This window comes from Pelophylax lessonae, assembly GCF_965119305.1.
Source record: "Pelophylax lessonae genome assembly, chromosome: 4".
In the NCBI taxonomy this organism is placed as follows: domain Eukaryota; kingdom Metazoa; phylum Chordata; class Amphibia; order Anura; family Ranidae; genus Pelophylax; species Pelophylax lessonae.
In genome coordinates this window covers 374,244,001-374,256,659 of record NC_138771.1, presented here as the reverse complement: position 1 = coordinate 374,256,659, position 12,659 = coordinate 374,244,001, and the positions used below count along the sequence as shown (strand labels likewise).

The 12,659-nt window shown below is 38.4% G+C and overlaps 1 protein-coding gene across 1 annotated transcript in view; it reads right to left on the bottom strand.

Moving 5' to 3' along the window:
* LOC309552099 (teneurin-2-like) overlaps nt 1-12,659 on the bottom strand; it is a 1,659,581-nt gene that overhangs the window by 101,989 nt on the left and 1,544,933 nt on the right. The gene's annotated exons all lie outside the window — the stretch shown is intronic.

The following is a 12,659-nucleotide window of genomic DNA, read 5'->3' as shown; positions in this document are numbered from 1 at the left end:
AATTGTAAAAGTAAGGGGTGTTAAACAATGACCCACTGATATCTCTAATTGCATTCGGTAAACAAATTATTTCTATAACAAATCATATCGTTATTACAAAAATTCTTAAAGTGTAAACATATCTTCTCAAAAGGGCAACAAGGTAGCCCAAAATACAGTACATAAATGCAAGGCTGAGGTTACAGTCAGACACTAGAAATAGCCTATGCATTGTGTGGCCTACGCCACTTCTTCAGGGCTTTAGTCTCCCAGCATCTGACTGAATAGCAATAAACATATATATTAGAAAATACAAAAAAAAAAAAAAAAAAAAAAAAAAGAAAATACACATATTCATAAATATATATATATATATATATATATATATATATATATATATGGAACTGCACTGGCATCAACCAAATTCTGAAGTGGAACTGATAGAATACACAACCTCATTAAGCCTGCCAGCTATTTTGAATCATATATGAGGTCCACCAAATATAAATATCTAAGAAATGTTCCCATGAACCAGAAAGTCACATTCTAGTGAAGCTAAAAAGTGGCAACTGATTAGGCGCTGGGTGGGTCATCTCTCATCAGTTGCCATCCTCCCCCTCTGTATACGTATTTAGAGGGTTGATGGTGCTAATATGGGCTACTGGAGATTTCCTCAGGAGACCTGGGAACCACTGTGAAGCCCTATACATCTACTGAAGTATGGATGATTTATGTTCCTAATTAAGATCATGCCTTCTCTGACTCTTGTTTTATCCAGATTGCGGCTTATACACTGAATACATGGTTGCCTTATGGTAAGTGTTGCTCACATTTGGAATGTGAATAAGTTGCTGTAAGATATTAGATACCAGGGATTATAGCATTTCCATAGTTTCATTTCCCTTTTTTCAGCTCTAAGCCTATATACCACCATTGTTTTCGTTTGGGTTCTGGAAGGTCAAGCTTTATACTGCCTTTATATTAAGGTCAGTTATATTACTTTTGTATATGTACTTTTTAGCTCCACTAGAATGTGAATTTCTGGTTCATGGGAACTTTTCTTAGATATTTATAGTTGGTGTACCTCATTTATTATTCTGCTTTTCATCATAGCTTGTGGGCTTGATGAGGTCCTGTGTTCTATCAGTTCCACTCAGAATTCGGTAGGTCCCAGTGCAGTTCCATGAGCCAGATGAACTTGTGTCTTTTTTCAACCTGACTATATAACTAGGTAACTATACATATACAGTATATATGTCTCCCCATAGCCTGAACAGATATGATGACAATTTGAGGTAATATTTGTGGTGTGAGTGTTTTTTTTTCTCCCCTTCCCTCCCCCCTCCCCTTTCCCTCTCCCTTTTCCTCTCCCTTTTCCCTCTCCCTTTTCCTTCTACTTTTTATATTTTTCTTTTCTTCATGGAATAGGGGGTATAACTTATAACTTGGTTATAAATATGTATTGCTATTCATTCAGATGCTGGGAGACTGAAGCCTTGAAGAAGCTGCGTACACTGCACAATGTGTAGGCTATTTCAACTGTCTGACTGAAAAAGCCTTGCTTTTATGTATTTTGGGCTACCTTGTTGCCCTTATGATAAGATATGTTTACATTTTAAGAATTTTTGTAATAAGGACATGATTTTTATTTCTTTAACTATTATTCTTTTTTTGTATAGAGAAAACATAACAATAACAAGTTATTTAGTCACATGAGCATAACAGTGAGCTATTAGTGGTAACAGAATACATGTCATTGGTTAACAATGTAGGACATAAGCAACGGTCTAAGAAGTAACCTGGTCAGGATCGATATTACAATATCATGAGGTACAAATTAGATTTGTTGTTTTGTTGAAAGGGGGTTGAAGTAGGTATCAGGGTCTAAGAGTGGAGTGAACAACTAAAGAAGGAGCAGAACTAAAGGGATGAAGAGTTTTGGAGGAGGAAAACCGACCATTGCCCAAGTCTTAGAGGCCTGTACTTCTATGGTCAGCGATTCATGCTGCCCAATTTTTGTTGAAAGATCAAGTAGCCAGATTGGCTTTAGCAAAGAAGAATTCCAGTTGGAAGTGGTTGTTCAGCAGTTTGATGGTGCTCGAGAGTGTAGGGGATTGTTGTGATTCCCATTGTTTCGCCAAGGTTAGGCGGGCAGCTATCAGAATATAAGTTGCCAAGACTTTGGATTGTCCAGGCCAAGTAGGGAATGATAGAACCATAAGAAGTTCCAGAGGGGTCAGAGAGAGGGAGATGTTGCATAAAGTGGTCATGAAGGAAGAAATGTCTTGCCAGTAATTTTTGATCATAGGACAGAGTGGTAACCTTGTGGGGTATATAGTGGCAAGGCTGGATGGGGTAAAGTACCATTTTATGGAATAGCTTTTGCAAGGATTCCCAATGGGAGATGCAGTGCGACATGCGCAAAGGTAGAGTCAGAGCTTGATGCCATAGTTTCGTCGGAGGTTGACTGCTTGTAGGAGTGGACCACAATTTGATCAAGGAGGATGTTTTGAGCAAATTGTATGCCATAGAGATTTCTTTTATTGAAGGATCGAGGGTGTCATAAAATTTGACTAGAGCCTCTAGGAAAGAGTCTTTATCTGTAGGAGGAATTTTGGATAGCATCGATTGGACTCTGAGGTATAAGAAGAATGTCATGGAGGAGATGCCGAATGTTTGTTGAAGGTATGAGAAAGGCTGCAATTCTGTTGCAGAAAATATAAGGCCTAGATTATCTAGTCCCTTATCCGTCCAAGCTGTGAAGGATAGATTTGGGGATAGTAGTATCATGGCTTTAATGGTTAACCAGGAGAGGATGGATGGTGGGAGTCCTTTGTTAACTTGGAGATTGGCTGACCACACATGTACTCGATTTATTTCCATGTTTTGTTGGAATTAAGTGACCACCATTCTCTGAGTTGGTCTAGAACCACTGCTCTGTAGTATGCTTCAATCCATTCTTCCATGAGGGACAGGGGTGAGGAGAATGGATTGCTTTAGCCTCGGTTTCTTGTGTTGCCAGATAAATGTGTTAATTAGTTCTTGTAATTTTCTTAGTTTAATTGGTAGGAAGGGTAGAGTAATAGTACGAAACATATATTATATGTGAGGAAGCAGGTACATTTTCGCTTGGGCAACTCTACCTGCCCATGAGACAGGAGAGTGGCTAAGTTCTTTAGATAAACTGGTCAGCTTTTCTACTAAGTCATCAATGTTGCTTCTTAATAATGTTTGGCTCTGGAAAGTTAGGCGGATTTCCAAGTATGGTAGAGAAAAACTGGTGTACCTCATAAAGGGGGTTTCTGCTGATATAGATTGTGTAGTCTGCGGGTCAATGCCCAGGTTTAACATGATGGATTTAGTGTGGTTTATTGTGTAGAGGCAAACTGAACTGAAGCATTCTTGAAGTTGCTGAACAGCCTTAAGGGATTTTTTGGGATTGGTTAGGTGATGATAACATCATAGGGATATAGGCCAATTTTGTGTTCTGTGTTCCCTATCGTGATACCAGAAATTGTCATTATTGCTCTAATGGACTGTGCAAGGCATTCCAAGACCATGGCAAAGATCAACGGGGATAGCGGGCAGCCTTGTCTTGTGCCATTGGTGAATGCAAATGGTCCGATATTATGCCCGAGGTCCACACTCATGCACTTGGGGAGGAGTAGAGATTTAAAATGGCAGTTAAAAAATGTTCCTATGAGTCCAAATTTATGGAGTACTGCTTCTATATAGATCCAGTAGACCCTATTGAACGCCTTCTCTGCATCCCGAGAAAGAATGAGAGAAAGCATTTGACTGTGCTCCACAGATTGTATATGATCAATCAGACGTCTCGTGCCGTCAGATGCTTGTCTACCCGATACAAATCCCACTTGATCTGGGTAAATGATTTGGACGATGATCGAAGAGAGGCATTGTGCTAGGAGCTTTGCATACAGTTTGGTGTCTGCATTTAGGAGTGATATTGGATGGTAGTTAGCAGGATTGTCAGGGGCTTTTCCAGGTTTTGGCTGTGTAATCACTAAGGCTTCCAAGGATTCTTTGGGGATTTTACCTGTGGAGGCATAAAGGTTGACGGTATTACTTAAATTGGGTGATCAGGTCTGAGAAGAGTTTATAATATTCATTGGGGAAGCCGTCCAGGCCAGGGGCTTTGTGTAGATGGAGTAGTTTTATGACTTTAAGGATTTCTGCAGGGGAGAAGGGTGCCATCAGGGATTCAAGTTGGGCAGGGGAGATGGAGGGAAGGTGGATAGATGAGAGGAAGGCTGTAATGTCTTCACCTTTAGGAGAAGCTAGTGGGTCTGTATCTTTGAGATTATATAGTTTGGCATAGAATGCACTAAACTCATTAGCGATATCTAGTAGGTTGTTTAAGCGTTTACCTTGGAGTATTTGTGAGGAATTAAATTTTTTTGTAGGAAAGTTGTTTTTTTATTTGCTTGGCCAGAAATGCACCCGGTTTGTTGGCTGAGGTATAAAATTGAAACTTAAGTCGCTTTATGTAGTAATCAAATTTTTTATGTAGGTGTTCGCTAGGTTGGCATCTGATCTTTTTTTTATTCTAGTGATACTTTATCGGTTGGCTCTCGGATTTGTTTTAGTAAGGTTTCTGTGGTGAGTGAGGGTTTTTTCTTCATAAGCTCCTAATTTTATGAATAGACCCCGTAGAAAAGCTTTGTGCGCATTCCAGATCACAAACTGATCATCAATTGAGTGAGAGTTAAGTTTGAAGTAGGTCTCAAACTTAAATTGAATCTCAGCTTCATGTGAGGGGCAGGTTAGAAGGGAGGAGTTTGTTTATGATTGAATATTTTTATGGAGACTGGCAAATGATTGGACCAAGTGATCGTGCCAATGTGTGCCTCTGTGACTGATTGGAGTAGGTATTTATCAGTTAGGAAAAAATCGATCCAAGAGTAAGATTTTTGAGAGTTGGCATAGAAGGTGTAGTCCCATTCCTCATCGTGTAAGCACCTCCAGGGTTCATATAGATCTTAATTTTTTCAGTAGTTAGGATAGGGTGGAGGGCCTTAGAATTGATGAGTTGGAGGTGTCAAGGTTGGTGTCATGTCAATGTTATTAAAGTCCCCACAAAATATAATCAGATCAGCTCTACGTGGAGCCAACTTGGAGAGCAGATTTGAGTAGAATTTATTTTGAGCTGAATAAGTCCCATAAAGATTGACTAAGTTGAGGCATTGGATCACAATTGTCGCAGAGAGTATTAGGTATCATACCGTATTCATCAGATTCACAGTGATGAAGTGTAAACGATACAGAGGTGTTGATAGCAATCATGACCCCTTTCTTTTTAGTGGGAGCGTTAGGTATCTCTTGTGTGAACATGTTGGGGCTTTAGTTTTATCAAAATGTGTCTCTTGGACACAGAGGACATCTGTGTGTTGAAGTAAGGCCTCCTTCCATAGAAGGTTTCGTTTGAAAGGGGAGTTCAGGCCTTTAGCGTTTAAAGAGGTAATTGTGAGGGCCTTAATGAAGAGTGTTACCTGGAGTTGTGAGTGAGGGGAACGGGACCACACCTTTAGGCACTTGTAGAGTAAATGTAGTAAGGTTATCAAGCCAATTTACAAAGTATAAGGTCAGTACAGATGATATGTCACTGTACAATTGAGTTAAAAGAAAAAAAAAAAGAAAACAGAACCGGTGTAGCTCAATAAGCAGTAAATCACAATTCAGGAAAGAAATAGAATATCAACAATATGTAATGAATGATATAATGTGCTCAGCACACTGTATCCAGAGGGAGTGGGTTTAATAAATGTATCGTGGCCCATGCTGGATCTAATGTATGCATGGGATCAGTAGCAATAGTAGCTGTTAGCCGCTGTATTTATTTGGTGCTGGGTTCTGGGGGGCTGGTGGTGTTGGTTGGGAGTTTCCACACCCTGCTGCGAGGGAGAGGTAGCAACCCCCAGTTGGTCAGCTTTATATATCCATCATTTGGTGTAAGGTAAGTGGGTATTGATTTCTGTTGAAAGGTGACCATCAATTTGGTAGGGAAACACCACTTGTAGGTGGTTTTTCATTCTTGTAGAATGGGAAGTGATAGGTGCTAAGGCTCTACCCATTTCCATTGTGACTTAAGAGAAGTAGCTGAAGAGTAGGATATTAGCATAAGGTGTTGGTAGGGGTTTGGTTGCTTTGGTGGTGCTTTAGTGGTGTGGAGAATTTGCCTTTACATGAAAAAAGTATACCTGTGCCAAAACATCCCTTGGGACATAAGCGGGGAGTAAGATCACGTGGGTTTAAGCGGAGAAGTAGTTGCGAGAACAGTTACTGCAGATAGGGAGTTAATTTGCTTTATTTGTTTCTGGGGTGTGATATTGTTTATCCTAGAGTGATCCTCTAGGTCAGACAATTTCATTTTATTGTGATGTTTGTGATATTTCTTCTGCATGGTGATTGTGTGCATCTAATAATTCTTTCTGTGCTTTGCCATGGTCATGCATATTTTCCTCCAGTGCATCAGCTCTCTCTTCTAAGCAATCAACTCTGTCATGTATTTGAGAGATTGAGATTTGAAGTTCCCTGTGTAGATCATTGTGCAGAGTGAGGAGCATGGATTTAAGCATGGCTTCAGAAACTGGATTGTCTGATATGGGGATGGCTGCAAGGGCTGGAGTGTGCTCTGCTTCAGTGGGATCACCTGAAAAGCTGGACCACAATTGCTTTTTAGGTTGGGGTCATTTGCAAGGGGAGAGAACAACAGAGGATGCCAGTCTCTTACCTCTGTCAGCCGATTGTGTTGAGGGGTGGGTCTCTGGTGATGGTAATGTTCTCCCTGGTGATCGTGGCAGAGCAATCTCTTAGGTGGGAAGCTGCTTGTTGTGTTTCCTCAGACTGGGAGCTGGAGGATGTGCCAAGATTGTTCCTGGAGCTGGCGCCATTTTGGGCTGAGTGTATGGCTGCTGTGCCATAATAGTCGGTAAGGAGGCCAGGAACTGGCGGCTTATATTGCCCTCTGGACATGCCCAGGGTGATCCGCTGCCCTTACCGGCTCAGGATGGTTGGATTGTGGGTCAGGCTGTTGCTTGTGGTTGCTGGGGATCCGAGCAGTGGAGCGGAGCTCTGAACTGAAGCCTCCATCTTAATCTGGGGCAGGCCAGGCCCCCCAGAGACATAATTTTTTATATAAATCATTTGTCTATCAAATGCAATTAGAGATACCAGGGGGTCATCGTTTAACGCCCATACTCCCAATAATATATCACTGGGTTGATGACCTCTGGATACATAGCTGGTTTAGCTCCCCTCTTTTGCCCTTTCTATATACCAACTTTCTTTACTACTATTCATTACTATTGTGATTCAGAGATTTAGAAACATCTGAATCTCTAGGTAATGAAACTTTTGTCTGCATTTTGATTCCTAATGAAATGAATCGCACATGTCTACTGACTAGCAGTATGGGATTTACTGGATTCATGTTTGTTCCTGGTCAATGGCTCCTTATGTAGTTAGGTTGAACCAGGATGACAATATATAAAAACAAATCATCAGTTGTGGCAGCTCCCATACCATCTTTGAGGTTTTCTTGAAGCTTGCATTTCATGGCATGAATAAAGGTTTAAAAGCTACACATCTATTGCAAAATACAAGTTGTGAAATAGTGTAAAGAGAAATTAAAATTTTCTACCATTAAGGATCCACACAGCAGTACAATAATTCAATGTCCAGCATGTTGGGCTCAACATCAATCTACTATTAGTGAGTCTCACAAATTTTTCATAGAAACGTGGGAGGAATATATGATAGAAAATTATAACCCAGCCCTATACTGATAGTTTATCAGCCCAATATAATATGTAGAACCAAGCAAAAGGAGAGGTAGTTCAAGGATGACCAATCAGTACCAAAATTGTATATACCAATTAATTCATAAAAACGCAATTTTTTTTTTCAAAAAATCATATGAAATATAAATAACAATAGGGATCACAACACCACAGTAATTTCATCATATATACATATATTTGTTTTCTCATTTTTTCACCTCATCTTATTTTTCACATCATTAATTCAATTTTCTTGGCACTTTTACTCCCACTGGATCCTTTGGTGATTTACATCCCCATAAAGTGCTATTTTTTTCCTTTTATTATCCTATATTTGTATTCTGGTTTTACGCTATGGCATTCTCACTTCTATTCCACATATGACCATACCATTGAGGGGGATTAATCTGGATTGTGAGATCTACCGTGTATAGCCCTTGCCGAATCTCTGGAATTTGTGTTCTCATTTGGCACGTTTTTATCGGTTTCTGGTAAGCCTTCCATCCATACGGATATTCTACAAGTTACCTTTACAATATCTGGCCTCTATGGACTTTATGGACTATTCAATTATTATCTGACACAATTTTATTAATGTCTGATCACCTTTAGCGTGACTTTTTATTATTATAAATATATTTGTATAAAACTGCAAATGGCAATTGTCATATATCCAAAAGTCAACACGTTTCGCATTCACTGCCGCTTCCTCAGAACTTCACATTTTTAAATGACAGATATTGTGTTACATGGAGTTTCAAAAATGAAAAAAACACTTGGCTGGAGAGATGATTGCAGACACCAGGACTGCGGGGAGGCAGGTAAGGGACAGCAAACAGAGAGTACCCTCCAAGCAATTTAACACTAAATCTCAATAGTCAACAGAAACAATGACGCATACTGTACTATGCAGATGGTATATACTTATATTCAACATATACAAAATCACAACCTGTGGGCGGAGTGTGTTTGCCTTGTTATGAAATACTACATCCTGTATCCAGGATATGGGGATATGGGGAGTGGTAGAAAGAATACATAGAAACAAGATGCCAAGCAAAAGATGTATAGAGCCCCTGATAATCACATGTATCCCCACATAAGGTATAAATAATCTAAACCAGAGAAAACAACCTATACAAATATGCCCCAATAACTCTCCACTTCACATGACTAATGTGTGTATGCATTTGGTATTGAAGCTACTTGTAACAAAGTATCTGTCATTTGAAAACATGAAGTCCTGAGGAAGCGGCAGTGACTGCAAAATGAGTTAAATTTTGGATACATGACAATTGCCGTTTGTAGTTTTCTACAAAGATATATAAATATATGGTGATATAACTTTGGTGTTGTGATCCGTATGGTTATTTATATTTGGTATGATTTTTTTGTAATAAAATATGCATTTTTATGAATGTAGTGGTATGTACAATGTTGATACTGATTGGTCACCCTAGAACAACCTCTACTTCTTTTGTTTCTTGTTTCTTTTTGGTTCAACATATTTCTGAGTCTTACGTAAGCTGCATATCAAGCTCAATATTGTTGGATGTGTGCAAGGGGATTGACCAGACATACTGCAACAAACCTTGGTCAACTTTGCCAAAACTAAAACAAAATGTCCTTGATTAGAGCACCAAAATTAATACGCCGCTTTACTAAAACAGCAGGTATTTTTGGAATAATCTTATGATGACAGAAATGGACTAAAAAGCCAACCTATATGCAACCTTATAATGGTAATGTTTTCATACCTTGCACTAATGATGGCTGCACTATTACACAGTATATAACATTTGGTATTATATCACAAATATTTTTTTGATTCAATGATATTACAGATGTTTTAATTCAGTAGTTAGCAAAGTATACAGACATCCACAATTTGAATTTGAGTAGACAGCTTGGGCATGAAGGGTGAAGGAACTAACACCCAGCTGTCGGCTGAAAAATCCATCAGGGAATAACACAGGAAGTGTACACACCAAACTGTTTACAATCATTGTAATTTTCTTAAGATCAGAGGGAATATGTTTCATTTCCAATAAAATTAAAAATATCAGTTGCAAGGAGATGAAACATAACCCTTTCTGATCACACACATTGTGAGCTTTGCACAGAATTATATCTTAGTTGCACAGAACAACCTAGGGACTAACAAAATAGTTATATGGGGCCTGCTGGTGACAATCAAACCATGTTTGAATTAGTTGCTATCAAGCTGATGCGTTGACATCAGAAAACGTAACCCCGCCTGAGCTTTCAGAACCAGCTGGTCTGTATAAACTGTCCATAATGTGGAAAGCAGAACCTCTCTCCCCAGCAGGTGATGCAAAACTTTCAAGGATAAATGGCCAAAGGGTATAAATCTGTCTCACATCAATGCTCTATAAATTAAGTGGTCTGAAAAATGAACATTACATTCATCTGGGAGAGTATATTTCCCTTTGGGATTATAAAAGCATTCTGATACACAGTGTTTACAGATATCTGGCATTCTTCTGCCAAGAGAATAAAACAATACTGCCCAAAAAGTTAAGCTTTTTTCCCCCTTTTTAATTCCATAACAAATAGCCACATTTTTGTTTGCCATTTTCTGTCTTGTTTTTTGTAGTTTTTCCATACATACTTATTTGCACTTAACTAAACCCAAAAAACCCGCGCTAAAATAAAGCCTGAAACAAAATCAGCATTGCTGCTGTTCAAAAAGTAATACATAATCCATCATAGATCACAGCGCAAAACAGTGCAAATAAACTAAAATTAATGACAAATGTGAAAGGTGAAACTTCAGTACAAATGCAAATTTCCATGCATGTAACTTATCTCCTTGAATGTCGATGTAAGCTTCAGTATGTGGGGGACCGCCATAAAACTTGCAGTTAGGCTGCGAGAGCACATTAATAATATCAGAAAGGTCTTTAAGAACCACAGCCTATCCATGCATTTTAGATTGACCCATAACCGGGATCCAACATTGCCGAGGTTCTGTGGCATAGATAGGATAATGCCCAATTGGAGGGGAGGCATTATGAAAAAAGGTATATCCCAAAATGAAATCAAGTTGATATATTTGTTAAATACTATGAGTCCCAAAGGGTTGAATATACAGTAGAACTGGACCTCAATTGCTTCCTTTCCAATGGTAATTTTTTAAAAGGAAATTTAAAAAAAATTCTGACATCATGAATTTCCATATTATTTTTAAAGGTTTAATTTAAATTATTATTATTATTTTTCCAATACATTTTTTTAGAATTTTTAAAATTATATTTTTATATATTATTATTATCAATATATTTTCTATATCTGTTCGTTTTTATGTCTGGAATATAGACATTTAAAGATTGGTTGAAACTTAAAATGTAATACATTTTATCTTACAAGTGGTATGTCATTAGGGTCCTCAGCTGAGTGGCAACAAGAGAATGTAGTTAAATAGGAGCCCACATGTTAATTACAAAGCTGACCATATCCAAATATAGGCAGGAAGTAGACCACTGTGTTGACTATGAAGCTGAGTCCACCGTAATGGACATTTTATCTGGGTCATATGAACAGAAGTTTTTAGTGCATGGCTATTTAACTTGCTGAGCAATCAGGAATCTTTGTCTTTGATAACGCCCTGTGGGAGTGGTGAAACACGTCGTCATTAATTCCGGGTTCCTCAGTGACGTCACGTCCGGCTAGCGGTGGAACGCACGCGCAGGATTGCGTTCCACGCCCGCCTCGTGGCACAGACTCGGACTAAGTGTTTGAAAGCCCTGCTGTTTTATGCTTTACCCAATGTGATACTTTGTCTGCAACACTTTAAGTGTCATTTTAATGATTTCTACTAATAAACAAGGCTATACTCTATTGGGATGCTCTCTTCTCCATTTATGAGTGCAAGCCAAGATACATGAGATGTGACATACTCCCACTTACCATGTACAGCCCAATAGACCCACACGCAATATTGCTAAGGGGTCCACATCTTTTGGTAAGTGCAAGCACAAGAGGGTGAAAAGCACAGTTCACTGCATGAGTTTGAAGTTGTGAGGCACCTCAGCACTTTATCTGGATCAACATTGGAATTTTTTTCTTGGACTTTCACTGAACACTTGCTTGTAGCAATCATTTGTACTGAAGTTTTACCTTTCACATTTGTCATTCATTTTAGGTTATTTGCACTGTTTTGCGCTGTGATCTGTGATGCACTTGCCTGCCTTGGCATATTAAATTCTAAAATCAATAAGTGTACTTATGATACTAAATGTTTATTTAAAACATATATATAAAGTGTATTTATGGTCAACATTTTTAATTCTTTTCTCATTTCCACACCTAATAATCCTAATGATCTTGAAAATTAAAAAAACATACTTTTTGAAGAATCACAAACATTTACTTGAATTCTGTGACACATATTCACTATCCCCCTGAAGTGCTGTGTCACACATTTCACAAAGTCTGTCTTTTCTAAACTATGGAGGTATGGGAGTTGGATTAAGTAAATGATACACTGCTTGCAGGCAAAAAAGGAAAAAAAAGGAAATCGGCAGAGGAGAAGCTGCAAAGCAGGCAGAGAATCCAGGAAGTTGGTAAAAGAGAAAGCCGGCAGATAGGCAGCACTCAAATCATGATTTTTTTGCCAGCATAAATCAAATAGTCAGAAAAACTATTATTTGCATTTTTATTTTACTGCTATAAAATAAAAGTCTATGTTATGACTCATGTGAATAGAATTCCCCAGTTTATTTGTATAATTTTATTTCCATCCAATATAAACAAACAAGCAAATAAATAAATTAAAGCCGAACTCTAAAAATATAAATCATCAATACACCATTAAATGTATTTTTTTAAGTTAAGCAATGTAAGGTCCCTAAGTTTGAT